This window comes from Trachemys scripta, chromosome 2 (genome assembly GCF_013100865.1).
Source record: "Trachemys scripta elegans isolate TJP31775 chromosome 2, CAS_Tse_1.0, whole genome shotgun sequence".
In the NCBI taxonomy this organism is placed as follows: domain Eukaryota; kingdom Metazoa; phylum Chordata; order Testudines; family Emydidae; genus Trachemys; species Trachemys scripta.
Window position 1 is genome coordinate 147,841,469 of NC_048299.1, and position 14,311 is coordinate 147,855,779.

At 40.8% G+C, this 14,311-nt stretch overlaps 1 protein-coding gene across 1 annotated transcript in view; it reads left to right on the plus strand.

Moving 5' to 3' along the window:
* Nucleotides 1–351: 351 nt before the first annotated feature.
* The window catches only part of LRRTM4 (leucine rich repeat transmembrane neuronal 4), a 480,033-nt gene continuing 466,073 nt past the window's right edge, over nt 352–14,311 (plus strand). The window contains exon 1 of the mRNA XM_034761808.1: nt 352–381. The gene's annotated coding sequence lies outside the window, so the exon portion shown is untranslated. The remainder of the gene's footprint in view (nt 382–14,311) is intronic.

Sequence of the window (14,311 nt, forward strand, 5' to 3'; positions counted from 1 at the left end):
AATTCAGGCATTTGTTTTGTGTTCATGTCACACGTTGTTTCTGCCACAGTTGCTCTCCTCCTTCCCCCCACTGAGCAGCAAACTAAATAAAAGGAGCTTGTGTAAGATTCTGCTCTGTTGGCCAAGTTCTGTTCCAGTGCCAAATGTCTTAAAGGTGCAGCAGCTTTTTGGTGAAATCTTATAAGCAATAGCTGTACCACTCCCAGTGCTCAGATGTACCATCTCTTTCTATCCCTGGAATTTTTATCTGTCAGCAAGCATTTGACTGAGACTGAAATGCACAATGACTGCTTAGAGAGTACTGTAATTTCACTGAATGTGCAGACAAGGAGTAGCCAGTGTTGAAGCGATCAGACTGGGGAGGCACAATGGTTGGGCGAGGTAAGACCACGGTAGAATAGAAGCTCTTTATCAGCATTCAGCCTGAATTCCGAGAGCCTACGTTGCCTAAGAGCCGAGTGCAGAATGATTCGCATGGAATGATGTAAGAACGAGCCACTTGCAACCCTTCTCCAGTCTCTCTCCCGGGGGTGCACTCTGATAAATCCCGAACGCTCTTTCAGCAGGGGCTGAATTTTATGCTGTGTCTTTTGCAGCAGTGAGTACATTGTTGGACATCACCACAACATGATAATAACATGTAATGTTTTCAGATGTGCTCAAGTTCCATTTTCAAAAGTGACTGACATGTCTACCACTGAAAGTCATTGGGACTCCAGTCCCTAAGTCACTTAAGCTCTTCTGAAAATTTTACTTGGTATCTTTGATCCCCATCCATTGATCCAGTTATATTGTCTAGTGGTTAGAGCCAGGGAATTAGTCACATTCCCTGGGTTCTGTTCCTGACGATACCAGTGAGTTAGACAGCCTTGGGCAAGCTATTTGACTTCTCTGTGCCTCATCTGTAAAACAGGTTCCATATAGGTATTATACCTAACTAGCAGGTACGTGGAGGACAAGGATCACCTCCATCAAAATCAACAGCTCTCACCACTGGAACAAATTACTTTTTACTCGTCAAAGGACAAAGTTACATTTGTAAATAAAGGGACCCACATTTAAAATGTGCTTCAGTTCAACTCGGTACTAATCCTGTCTTCAGTAGAACGCCCTCTGACAAACTGCTTCAGTTGCATTGCTATCTGGTCAGAGAACTTATCAATACGAGGTATTTTTATGTAATAATGTTATCATTTCTCCTGCAATCCTTTTCTTACATAAAAAGCCTTCTCTTTCTCTTTTGTTGACTAAAGAAAATTGACTTAATGAGAAGGGTGGCTTTGCAGTAAAGGCACTGGAGTGGGACAGAGGAAATCTCTCTGTAAAGCCTGGTGCACTCTCAGACTTTGTGACCTTCAGGAAGTCAGTTAGGAGCAGGTTTTTCCTATTGTTCAACACCTACAACTGGGATCAGATTTTGGCACCAAATATTGGCCAGATTTTCATATCTGCTCAGTACACAGCAGATGTGGAGATCACTTCTGAAAGATCACCATACGCAGCAAATAGCACAGAGCTTTTTCAACTATGGATGATGAGAGCTAAGTTCACCCTACCGGGACCTGAACCTGTGGTTCTAGAGAATCGAAGCATTTCAGAACCAATGCTTATACCCGCTTTGGCTTATGATGTTGCTTTACAGCTAACTTATGCTTAGTGTCAGTGATGACTATGGTGTTCATAGATTCTAGGCCTGGGGACCTCAAGAGGTCATTGAGTCCAGTCCCCAGCCCTCATGGCAGGGCCAAATACTGTCTACTGTTTTCACCTTGGGTTGGAGATGAAATATTTTCATTGAGTATGGATCTCATTTGCTCATGAGTTTTCTCAAATTTTCAATTAGTGTTAAAAGTTAAAACACACTCACCAAAGTGTATTTTTGTGGCAACATTTGCTAAGTGTAATCACTCTCTCCCATGTCCCTGATGTCTAGTACTATCAAAAACCATGTGTACAGCAACGTCTAATTCTATCAGTTCACCTCACTATTTGCCTGCTGCAATGACAATGGAGCAGAATTGCACTTAAATACAATAATATCAAGTGGGGGAAAAAACACTATATTCTGATTGAATAAAAGAACAAGATTCAAAGGAGAGCAGCTATTGCTAATAGGAAAAAAAATAAACATGGTATTTGGAGGTAAGAGACATATCATATTTCATATATTTTTATAGAATATAATGAAGCATTTAGTAATAGCAGTACTGACAAAATTCTTACTCCCTAGCAGGGTTTTGAGGGGATGCCACTTCAAATTCATCCTTCTTGTATACCAACTGCATTAGTATTCTTCACCCACATCAACCCAGCCATCATCAGCTTGGCATGCTAATTAGTATTGTCCCTCTCCTTCTTTTTCTTCTTTTTTTCTTTCTTCCCATTTGCTTTCTAACACTGCCATCCACTACTATATGGTTTATATCTTCTTAGCCATTATGCTGACAAGCCAGGGCAGCACCTGCCACTTTTGATAAACTGTCAGATTATTTTTGGAAAGTCCACATATGCTTTTCTGGAGCTACAATTTAGCGCTATGATAATCTACTAAATTGTTTTCTGTGCTATGCCAGCTCTTTAGTTGGGCTGCTCTTTTTAAGGCATTAAATCCCCAGATTAAAATTGTGTCCAGCAAATCTTAGGCAACACTCCACTCCACTCCACAATGAGACAGGGATTTATTTTAGAGCTCACTGTTTATGAACTGTAGGATGAAACAGTGCCTCAGATTACATCTATCTATGGTGCGTGCAGGCATGCATATGGCGTATAAAATATAACCTGTTTTACATCCACAGGCACATTTTTATATTTAAACAATAGTAAAAATAAAACACCTGTATAATAAGCTCTAGGCAATTAATTAACCTTACAACAACATAATTATTAACTGACAATCTTACAACAAAGTAATTACTACCAAGCATATCTTTTACGAGAATACCTCATAAACTCACATATCTACAATATTAAATTTAAAAAATGTGGATAGACAATGGATATCTACATTCCTATCGATAGTTCTATTTTGTACTGTGTAAAGAAATATGTACTCCCAACAGGCATGTTATTAGGTTTGGCAGAATTCAATTTTTTCATAATTTTGGTGGATAATACTGAGGGTTTTTTAGTATTTTTTTAAGCTTTTTATGTATTTAAATTTTACAGTTGTGGGAAAGCTTGGGAGGATCAGACAGTAGCAAGGTTAGACAATAATTAACGACAATAGACACTGAGAGACAAAATTTAAAGCTGAATAATGATTAACACACATTGTGAATGTCACGTTCCATCTATCTATCTATCTATCTAATCCCTAAATCAAACTCTAATTCTAAAGCAACAATTTTTAAAAACTAACAGTCTGTAAATTTTGAATATTATCAGTGGAAATTTTTTTTTCATTGGTTTGTGTGTTTATGGAGAGACTGACAGTTAGCAACATTTACTGATACAAAATCTAGTCCTTCCAAGCCTACATATTATACACTATATTTTATAGGTGGGTTGGCCCTAAATTTCCCCAGGTTTTATGCTGTAGGATTTAAAAAACCAAAACAAACACACACCTTTGGAATATTCAGAGTTTGGGAGACATGAGGAACTGGGTAGCAGATTTTAAAGAATCTTCATTTTGGTTAGTCCAAGAGTGTAGTAAAGTAATGCCAGCTGGCTTCAAAATGTTTGTACACCAAGTGCTCGATCCTACAAGCATTCTGGCCCTGATCCTGCAAAGCACTTGAATGTTTCCATGTCCTTAAAGTTCAGCATGTGGTAAAATGCTTTGTAGGATTGGGGTCAGAGTGCTCAGCTTTTCAAGACTGAGCCCCAGATTTCACACTAAGGGGCCAACTCTGCACCCTTCTAAATCACTGGTGGCAAGATCCAGCCCCATTTCTGCCGAGCAGGCAGTTTTAAAGGAATTCCACAAGCTGAAGTTGAACTGAATTTTAGTTGATAAATTTGCTTAACTGAAGTTCGGTGGTTTTATGTATACAATACTGTAACAAGTCAATGGTGTTTGACCGAACTCCCCACCTCTTAGTAGGTGCTGGTTCCAATGGGAAAGGGTTCTGCTGCTCATTACCCCATGTGGCTATAAGAGAACAGGCAGTGACTCTTTGGAAAGAGAGGATCTAGTGTGTGGGCTGAGCAGAGCTGAGAGGGGAAATTCTGGAGCAGCCAAACTTAAGATTCTCGTATTTGTCAACAAAGAGCTGAGTCTAGATTTTGCATAGTGTGTGGCTTGTGTTAGTAGAGCAGATTCATCAAGATAGTACAATAGAGATCAGAACTCTGACCCCCATATAAAATCACAGAAGTTAGGATCTGAAGTTTTTTGATGGCTCTGACTTTATCAAATTGTGTAACAATTTTTCATCTATTGTACATTTCTGTCTACTCATTTAGTGCTACAGAACATGCAAATATCTTGAAAGACTTGGGTTTTTTTTAATAGCATTAGGCATAAGCTTTCATTTGATTCATTTCATGGAGGGAAGGGAAATGGCTGACCTAAATAGAAAGACTAACTTTGATCTTTCAAAGATTGAGCTGTTAGCAAAAATTAATAAAAAAAATTTACACGTGCAGCATCCTTCCAGAGATTAAAATATATCTTTTAATCAAAGAATCTCAGTGCAGAAGAAAATAGAAAGCTAATTTCCTAAAAGGTTGTGCTTTTATGAAAAGAGGTCGACCATTTTAAAATTAAGTAGGTAGGAGTTTAATGAGGTCATTAGAGTCTTTAGAACTGAAGCTGTTCTACCCTGTATGGTCATGGAGTCTAATTTCACAGTCTAAGTAGCGTTGGAGTGGTCACTACATGGCTGGTGACTCTACCAAGGAGCAGTTATATGTGACTGACAGAATTGTGGGAGATTCAGCAGATGACATTCTTCCTTTCCAGTCAGTACTCCAAGATGATGGATGGTCTTGTGTTGAAGGCATTTACTGTAACTCAGGAGATCTGAATTCAGTTCCAAGCTTAGTGATTAGCTACCTGCATCATCTTGGGCAAGTCACTCGTGAGATTTTGGAAAAAAAACAGGGTCCTAAATTTAGGACCCAAAATTCATATTTAGGTTCCTAAATCCATGGCCAAATTTTCAAAAGTGCCGAGTACCCAGCAGTTCCCATTGAAATGAGTGAATGCTCAGCACTTTTGAAAATCAGGCCACTTATTATGAGCATAAATATTAATTTAGGAGCCTGAAGTTAGATTATTTCCTCCTGAAAAAAAGTTGGTCTTATTCTCTCTGTGCCTAAGTTCTCCATCTGTATATTGGGTAGTATCATTTCCTTTCTCCCATCCTTTATCATATCTATTTAAATTGGAAGGTCTTTGGGGCAGGGACTGTCAATTACTACTTATATGCAGCACCTAGCACTATTGGCCTCAGCTTCAACTGGGGCCTTTAGAAGGTCTTATAATACTGAAAGTTATAGTTATAAAATGGTTGTAATACCCTGGTAGCAGAAGGCTTAAATAGTTGAAGTTAATTTAATGCACTGGGGTCCTTGGATGAAGGGCATGATATAAATACAAAGTATTATTTATTATTCTTGTTATTTCTTATTTAGCCAACAGGTAGATAATAATTTCAGATTGTGGTTCCAATTTACATGATTCGTACATAAAATGGAATTCCCTAAGAAATAATTTGACCTCAATTTCCATTTATTGACAGCATGGCTCGCTGACTGATTTACCCTGTTTTGGCATTCTGGTGTGAAATGGGAGATTAAATTAAAGAAGCAATCAATTTGATTCCTTCTGCACACTGTATCTGGATTACTATGAAACAGGAAAGATATTTTACAGTGTATTAAGACGTGACTCATCAACAGGCAATTCCTCATATACTCTAGCACTATGCTCCTTCCTTTTGTTTTTTTTTTCACAAGTATACACACAGGGCATTAAAATGAACTCTATTTAATTTTCCTAATGTTTGGATTAATAACAGTAATCTAAAACTCAAGAAACTAAACTAGGCAGCGACGTTAGGCCCTGATCCTGCAAACAATTGTTAGATTTGTACAAACTAAAATAAAAGAACCATCCAGTGGTCTGGGTGCCCTTATCAACCTTTTAAGAAATAACGCCAAAATTAAAAGATCTATCAACTCATTCCCAATCAAATTAAATAACTCACCAACAAAATTAGCATAAGAGAAATTAATTGATCCCCCCCTTTATACAAATATACAATCCCACACGACCGCCACCAGCCCTACCCAACATCTATCTATTCACAGGCGAGGGAGAAAAGGTACAGCACATCCTAAATGCTAATAAACAGCCTGAGTTTATGGACCTGGGATGGAAATGAGCGCCATAGATCCAGCATGTGGATAACATATGTTTTGACAGGAGCTATTTTAGGTACAAAAAGTTAAATGTGTGTATTTGTTGCCAACTCTCTCAGTATCTAGGGTGGAATCTTGGTGGATGTTTTGCCATTGCCTTCCGTGGAGGCAGGATTTCACCTTGAATGTTTTTTTCTTAAAGACCCACTGCTGGGATTAAGAGTGGTTATGTGAGAACATCAGTTTTTATTTCTTTAAGTAAGTTTTTAGTCTGGAAGTTTTCACAGAAAAGCTTGAAAACATGAATCCTAAAGCTCAAAGGGAAAATAAAGCGTGTGTATGTGTGTATGTATATGTATAATATATATGAAAATCTCATGGATTTTCTAGTCAGTCTTCTGTCTTTAGCAGCCTGGTTCATGATTTTTGGACACTTGGTTGTTGACAATACTGGGGGCCTGGTCCAGTTTTTTTTGCAAGTGTTTAGGATCCAGGAAAATTTAGGGTTAGTCTAAACTGTGTAAACTGCATTTGTGAGGCTTGATTCTCTCCGCCAATTTAAATCTAGAAATATATTTGGACTTAATATAGCTACACAAGTCTGAGGTCAGCCAAGAGTAGAATTAAGTCCCTGGTTTCCCACTATGCTAGATGGGAGGAGAAATGAAGATTTGGTTTAGTGGTAAATGGATATGCTGCTTGATACGGTTGAGGAAAACAGGCTCTAGAAAGTCCATGCGTTGTTAATTGTGCCTGAGTCCCACCAGAATCTTATTAAGAACTACTGTCAGGTGTCCATTTCCAGCAAAGCAGAAGCAAAGCTCCCCATGGCTTTGAGATCAAAGTCTGAATCTGGTTCCTGTTTTAGCACTGTCATGTTTCATAACTGAATAAATGATTTCATTTTGCCGCAGTTGAGCAGCACAGCTATCCTCACAGTGTGAAAATAATTGAACTGCGATTAAATCAATAGAATGCTCATATAAGTAATTTAATTTGTGTTCTCAATCTACTTTTTTTTTTTAAAAAAGAAAAGATGAAATTTGAACAGTTTAAGTTATTATTTACATATTAGGCTAAAACGGCAATCTCTGGCCCATACAATTTCTGTCTTTATGGTTTCAGTGACTTGGGGAATAAGTCAATAGTTGTCTATTTTTTAAACAATTTCTCAAAAACTGTAATCTTTAATTCTTCTTGTCCTATAGGATGAATTAGAATGGATGGGCACCTATGGAAATTACTCTAAACAGTTGTAGAATTTAATAGAGAGTGGTCTCCTTTCTAGAATTTGTTTAAAATGATCCTGAAGAAAATCAATAGCAGGGGTATTATTAAATTCTGTGGGGTGGTCCAAAATATTATAAGAAAATGATGCTTTTTCTATCAGTTCCCACGGGAAAAGAAAAGGCATAAGGATATAATTTTAGGCAGCTTCTACCTGCCATCATAGTCTGAGAATGACTGCATCTAGCTGGTTCCCATGTTGCCATTATGTGGCATGTAACTGTAACCAGAATAGCAGGTCCATTCAGAAGATAAACACATGCCCACATTGTGTTTGAGAACTACAGGCATTAACTTGTCTTTACCATTGTGAGTATAACTGTACGGCATAGATTTGTTTGGAAAAAATGTAGTATTAATTACTCCGCATCTGCTCATGATGCTAATCCTATTAACAGCCCCAGAATTAGCTCATAAACAAAAGGGCCATCACAGTCCGTTCTACAGATTATTACTAAAATCCAATGGGGTTTAAATACAGTCATTTCCCCCTCTTTTATACTTATCACCATTCCCTACATAACAGGTGCTGATGCTGATAGCTGTTCATCTGAGAATCTACTACCTCTAAGCTAGAATCATGCTGTTATTAGATGCTGATTCTAAATATAGAGTTATAGAGTTTGTAGCCAGAAGGGACCACCAGATCATCTAAGCTGACCTCCTGTGTATCACAGGCCAACACCACTCCTCAGCATGTGCACACTAAACCCAACATTAGATCAAAGTACCACAGCCCACAGGAGACTGGACTGTTACCTGCCACGGGCAGAGAACAGGGTGGACTGAGGTGCAATGGCAGGGGAATGATTAAGTGAGAGAGACCCAGATAAGTGGTAAGTGCTGCAGAGGAAGGCAAAAAAATCTGACTTGGGGGAAATTCTTTCCGAACCCCACATGTGGCAATCAGTTAGTTAGACCCTGACTATGTGAGAGAGAACTAAATATATATATAGGCTTAGTGTTGGCTCCTCAAGTGATTCTTATCTTATCTCCTAGAACTGGAAGGGACCTTGAAAGATCATCGAGTCCAGCCCCCTGCATTCACTAGCAGGACCAAGTACTGATTTTGCCCCAGATCCCTAAATGGCCCCCTCAAGGATTGAACCCTGGGTTTAGCAGGCCAATGCTCAAACCACACATGTCCATTTCACTGTCAGTGTGTGTGCATCTTGTGCACACTTGTCAGAGATTTATCTCTCCGTGGTAAAGCTGTTGGGGCAATGCAAGCGCCCTCCGGTGTCTTGTGCCACTGTATGCTGGCATAAAGGGCAGCGCTGCCCCTATCCCCACGCAGTTGCTTCCTAGGACCAGCGACGGCTGTTGGAGCTGAGATTCTTGTATTTGCAAGTCTTCCCCTTTTAGTGTATACAGTACCTACAGCATTACTTTTTAGTTTAGTGTAATGTGTTTGTACATAGGTAGATATAAGAGTACGTTTAAAATAGGTATTTTTCTGGAGTTGGGTCACCAGTTTCCTTGTGGGTATGAGACTCGATACCAAACTAATGCCTTGTTCTCCTGGCTTCAAGGCCTATTGCTCATGTGCACCCTTGATAATCTGTACGTTATTCCCTGATACCCAGAAACTTCTATGATTAAACTCTGTACCGTTCACTTTTTTTTTAACGTCGTCTTAATAAATTTTTTAAGTCTATGCTACTGAGCGACCCACACCTAGGGTGACCGATGTCCCGATTTTATATGGACAGTCCCGATTTTTGGGTCTTTTTCTTATATAGGCTCCTATTACCCTCCCTCCCCTGTCCCGATTTTTCACACTCGCTGTCTGGTCACCCTACCCACACCCCAGCTGCCTGAAGTCTCTGGGAGAGGCGCATGTGAGTGACAAATGTCACATTTGTAGAGGGTTCAAATCCTGATCAAAAAAGGACAGGGCTCTGGACTCAAGTACCTCTTTATGGAGTCTGTGCTTCGCCCACTTCTGGAGCCTTTCCGCGTGGAATGGATACCAAGCATTTGCAAATCGGTTAGGAGTGCTCCCCCTGATCTGACTGAGTCAAGAGGCAGACCCTTGTTGCCAGTACCTAAGAAATAACATAAGTCGCCCAAAGACTCAGTACCATGGCCTTTGAAATCTCTAGCAAAGGCACCAAGAAGAGGCATGCTCAAAGGAGATGCACCCCCAGACATAGTCTGTAAGCCAGGAGGGATTCCTGACTCCAGAGACCAGGAAGGGTCCATTAAGACTAAACCCTGAAGTGCCGCTGCAACTTTTGGCACTGCAGGATCATGAATCCTTTCCAGGTCCGTCTACACCTGAGGAGGCTTTTGACGCAGCCCAAGAGTTGCTGAACCTGTCACTGCCAGCTTCACCTGCTGTGCAGGACTTCCTCCTGGTACCAGGATTGGAAGTGCTCATATCATCCTGATTCCAGCCCCCGACCGTCGTACAGTACTGGTGACTGTTACTGCTGCTGCACCTCTCTGTAGGGTTCCGTCCAGGGAGAAGCCAGCGACGATTTTGCCAGTACCCCTTTCTCCGGATTCAGAGCCGGTCTCCTCGGTACCAACAGGGTGAGCTCCCCCATGGTCTGAGGAAGCAGACTCCTTATCAGACTCCGAGGTCAGGTCATATGTGTCTCGACCCAAGCGTGCCCAGCAGCCCCAGTGGGGTGCCTGCTCACCGTGGTATTGGCCACAACTTCAGCAGTCCAAGGACCAATATCCTGCTCATAGCTGAGTCCTGCCTCCATATCAGTGGCCCACATTCTGGAATCTCTCTGCTCCCTTCCCACCTTTCCACATCAGCTAGGCGCTGGGAGCATCTGCAGCAGGGTCACCCTCTTCCCTCCCCCAGCCTGGGATGGGGTCCTATGGTTGGCTTCCACAGCGCCTGGAAGGGGCTTATGAGACCCCTTTATGCTACTCTGGCCCCTTTATCTGTTATAAAGTGGTCCGAGCAGGGTGAAGACCTTTTACCCAGATCTGTACATTATCAATTTCAGTGAGAATTGGAATCTTCATTAATTCTGAGAATCATAGAATATCAGGGTTGGAAGGGACCTCAGGAGGTCATCTAGTCCATCCCCCTGCTCAAAGCAGGACCAATTCCCAACTAAATCATCCCAGCCAGGGCTTTGTCAAGCCTGACCTTAAAAACCTCTAAGGAAGGAGATTTCACCACCTCCCTAGGTAACCCATTCCAGTGCTTCACCACCGTCTGCTGAAGCCATTTGAAAAGAAAACCTCAAATTAGACCAAATTCAATCCTGCCCAATGCTAGCGCAGCTCCCTTTGAAGTCAATAGGCGATGTGCCAACTCATCACAGCTGAATTTGGCTCCAGGTGTATTGATACGTGACTTTGTGTCAACTGGGTCATTTTCATGAACATATCTTTGTTTAAAATGGATAGAGATCAGCATGCTTTGACTGGCATACTTTGTTAGGTTTTGAGGGTCATATATGTTATGGATCTAAAGTGCTATCGTTAATTCCAAAATATAGTACATAAATCAGGTTTCATGAGTAATTAAACCTCATATCTAAATTGTAGCCAAGATTGCTGAATTTAAAGTAACGTTTGCTGGTATGCACTTATGTAACATGCTTTCTCAGCACTCTGTCTTACCTGTGTAAACAGCAGCCCTCCCACACTGTGAACATTGCCAAAGCACATTCTGGCTGAAGGATTCTGACAAATAATGCAGACATCCCATTGTTTTTGAGGAATTCTATGCGATGACAAATCACTGCAAGGCTGGAAGGATTGTTCAAAAGGCTGAGGTGTAGCGTTACTCTCTCATTCTCCTGGGAGGAGGTGAAAATATCCTTCTACCAGTGACACTACGAGCCTAATGTGAGAGAGAGCAGCCTCAGTGGATGTTGGACGAAGGAATATTAGCAGATGGCCTTAGCTATGTTGCTATTTCAAGCCAAAGGGTATGTCCCCTTTGGTAGCAGCCACTAGGGCATTTTACAGTGTCTGTTGTTGCTCTCTTCCCAGTCTGAGTTTTGCATATATTTAAATTGGCATAAGAATCAATTGAGTTCTATGAATAATGTTGGAGATGCACTGAATCTTCCAGTGTTCTAATAAGAGAGTTCTATTTCAATCTCTGCTACTGACTTGCTGTGTGAATTTAGGCTTAACTTCTTTGTGCCTTCATTTAGCCAATTTATAAATGGGGATAATGATATTGAGCCACCTTTGGAGTGACCTCAAACTCAGTGCTAAATATTACTGTTAACATTAGTTTGGGGTTAGGTGCAAGGGGGGAAAAAGTATGAAAACTTAATTTCCTGTGGTTTGTTCACTTTGATTCAGAGTATTTGTTCTTATTTTTCCTGAATGGGGATGCGGGGGGAGGGGAGGGAGGTAATGGATTACAGAGGCTGGGTCCGGAAGTGAAAGGAAACCAAAACATTCAAGCTATTTAAGTTCAGGTGTAAGTGGCTGGTATGGAAACCTTTAATAGTCTCATCTGGATTATACATGATCCATGTTGGTATCCAAAGGAACTGTTTGATACAAACTGAAGTTGAAAAATATGCTGACCTTTACTTTGAAAAAGGGATGTGGAAAGAGGAAATACTTGCTCAAGGAATTCTAATGCAGAAGTCACTTGACCTTCTTCTCAGCCTTTGGATTCTCAATGGATCTGACTTGGCCAGACAGGTCTGGAAAAAAACTGAATTTAGGAGCAGATGGAATTATGAAACAAGCTCAGTAGCAGATGGTGGTTACAGACATTTATTGGCATGTCATGGATTGTAGAGGGTTTTTTTTTTTTTTTTTTTTTAACAGTACTAGGGGTACATGGACATTCTTTTTTTTTACAATTATCAACTCCGAAAGACCTAAGCTAAAAACTGATGTTGACCCAATTATTTTTGAGTTCAGCTTGGTTTAGTACCTGATCCAATGCCCACTCAAGTCAGAGTTTCTCCATTTACTGCAGTGGGCTTTTGATCAATTCCCTAAGTTCCCAAATCACGAGATTTTTCCAAATGCAGATTCACTGCCATATGTGGGATTGATGTGCTTAGATAGCGCGAACCAGAGTGGCTATCAAAGTAAGCTCAAAGGCCCACAGCATCTGCTGAAGAAGGTGCAGGCATAGCTGCGTGGAAAATTTTCAGGAAAACAAACCTGAACAAGTAATTAAAATATATTTTGTGCTTTCTGATGCACGTCAGTATATGAAGGTGTGCCAGGACAGTGCTTGAATAGGCCTCGATCCAGCAATGCACAGAAGCATTTATTGAACTTTAAGCACATAAGGAGTTTCAGACAAGAGAATTGGGACTGGTCACTTCCAGGTAAGCACCTGCTTAATTGCTTTGCTGGATCTGGACACACAGTAACTGTCAACCAAAAAAATGAATAGCATTTGCTATTAAGAACCTGCAATGTAGTTAGCAAACTAATATGGCAATTCCAGTCCAGTATCTCCAGACTGTGCTGGAACCTTTCTGAGCTTCCATTGCATTGTGGCCTTCAGCTGACTCCCCACGACTGAAAGCCCCATTCTTTCCCTACTTGCTTAGCTGGGGTTTGGTTCAGGAGAGGGGGACTGAACCAGTTCATCCATTCCAATATCCCTACTGGGAAAATCTTCTCCCTGTGTAGGACAGACACAGCCCAGGATCTATGCTAGAACCTGCTGGTGTGTGCCTTGCCATAGGCCTTGGCATGAAGTCCACCAGGAAGGTTGTGGCAGCAACCTCTCCACCACTGGGGAGCCATAGTAGCTCAAATAGTGCACAGAACTGACCAGTGAAGGGGATGTGGCCACAGTGGCTGGACCCACATTTTTTTCAATACATCTGCCTCAGCAATTTCTATCATCAAGACCTTCTGTGGAACTTTGACTGCAACTTAAAGCAGCTCTCCCTCAGTAGAAAAGCCTGAAAGAAAGTAGTGGAGGAAAAACCACAGAGAGTTCCCATTGAGATATGTGGCACAGTGAGATGTGTTGTGTACTTCCCTGACTCAGCCTAGATGGATCTGTCCCAGCAATATAATCAATGCTTGCTTAAATCCTTATTTTGATTCATCATTCTTCATTAAGTTTCTTCCAACCTCTCTCTTCCACGTCTTGTGATTTTTCATCAGCAGTAAGGAAGGAAGTTCTCCTGGAGTAGTAGGAGGAAGATAAATTAAAAATGAAGAGCCAGTGTAGTAGGTTATAATACGGCAAGTTAGTGTTTAGGATTTTTTTCTCCCTTTAGAAATACAAATGGTTTTAAAATATAAACAAGGATATGTCTGCTTGAGACACGACTGAATAAATACCACCAATCTAAAGACCTCCAGACTCTCGTCAAGTGCAAGTTGGTCCCTGTTTCAAGAGGTCAATGCCTCTGGGGTGAAATCTTGATCACATTGAAATCAATGGCAAAACTCCCATTGGCTTTGATGGGACAGATTTTCACTCTTGGATCCTAACATTTCTGAACTTTGGGGAAGGTTCTAAACTATGCACAGACACTCCCTGGGTTACACAAACCCAACTTATGGAAATCTGGACTTAGGGGAAAAGTTCCATAAGGTGTTTTTTTTGTTTGTTTTTTTTCCCCCATAATTGTCGGAGATACGTTCCCGACTTATGCAAAATTCGACTTACGCAAGGTGTTCTGGAAGGAGGAGGGAGAAAAATTGTTCTCATTCACCTCTCTGTTGCTGTGTGCTATTAAATTAAATAGCCGCCATGCTCCACTCCAAAGATGGCTGCATTGCAGAACTT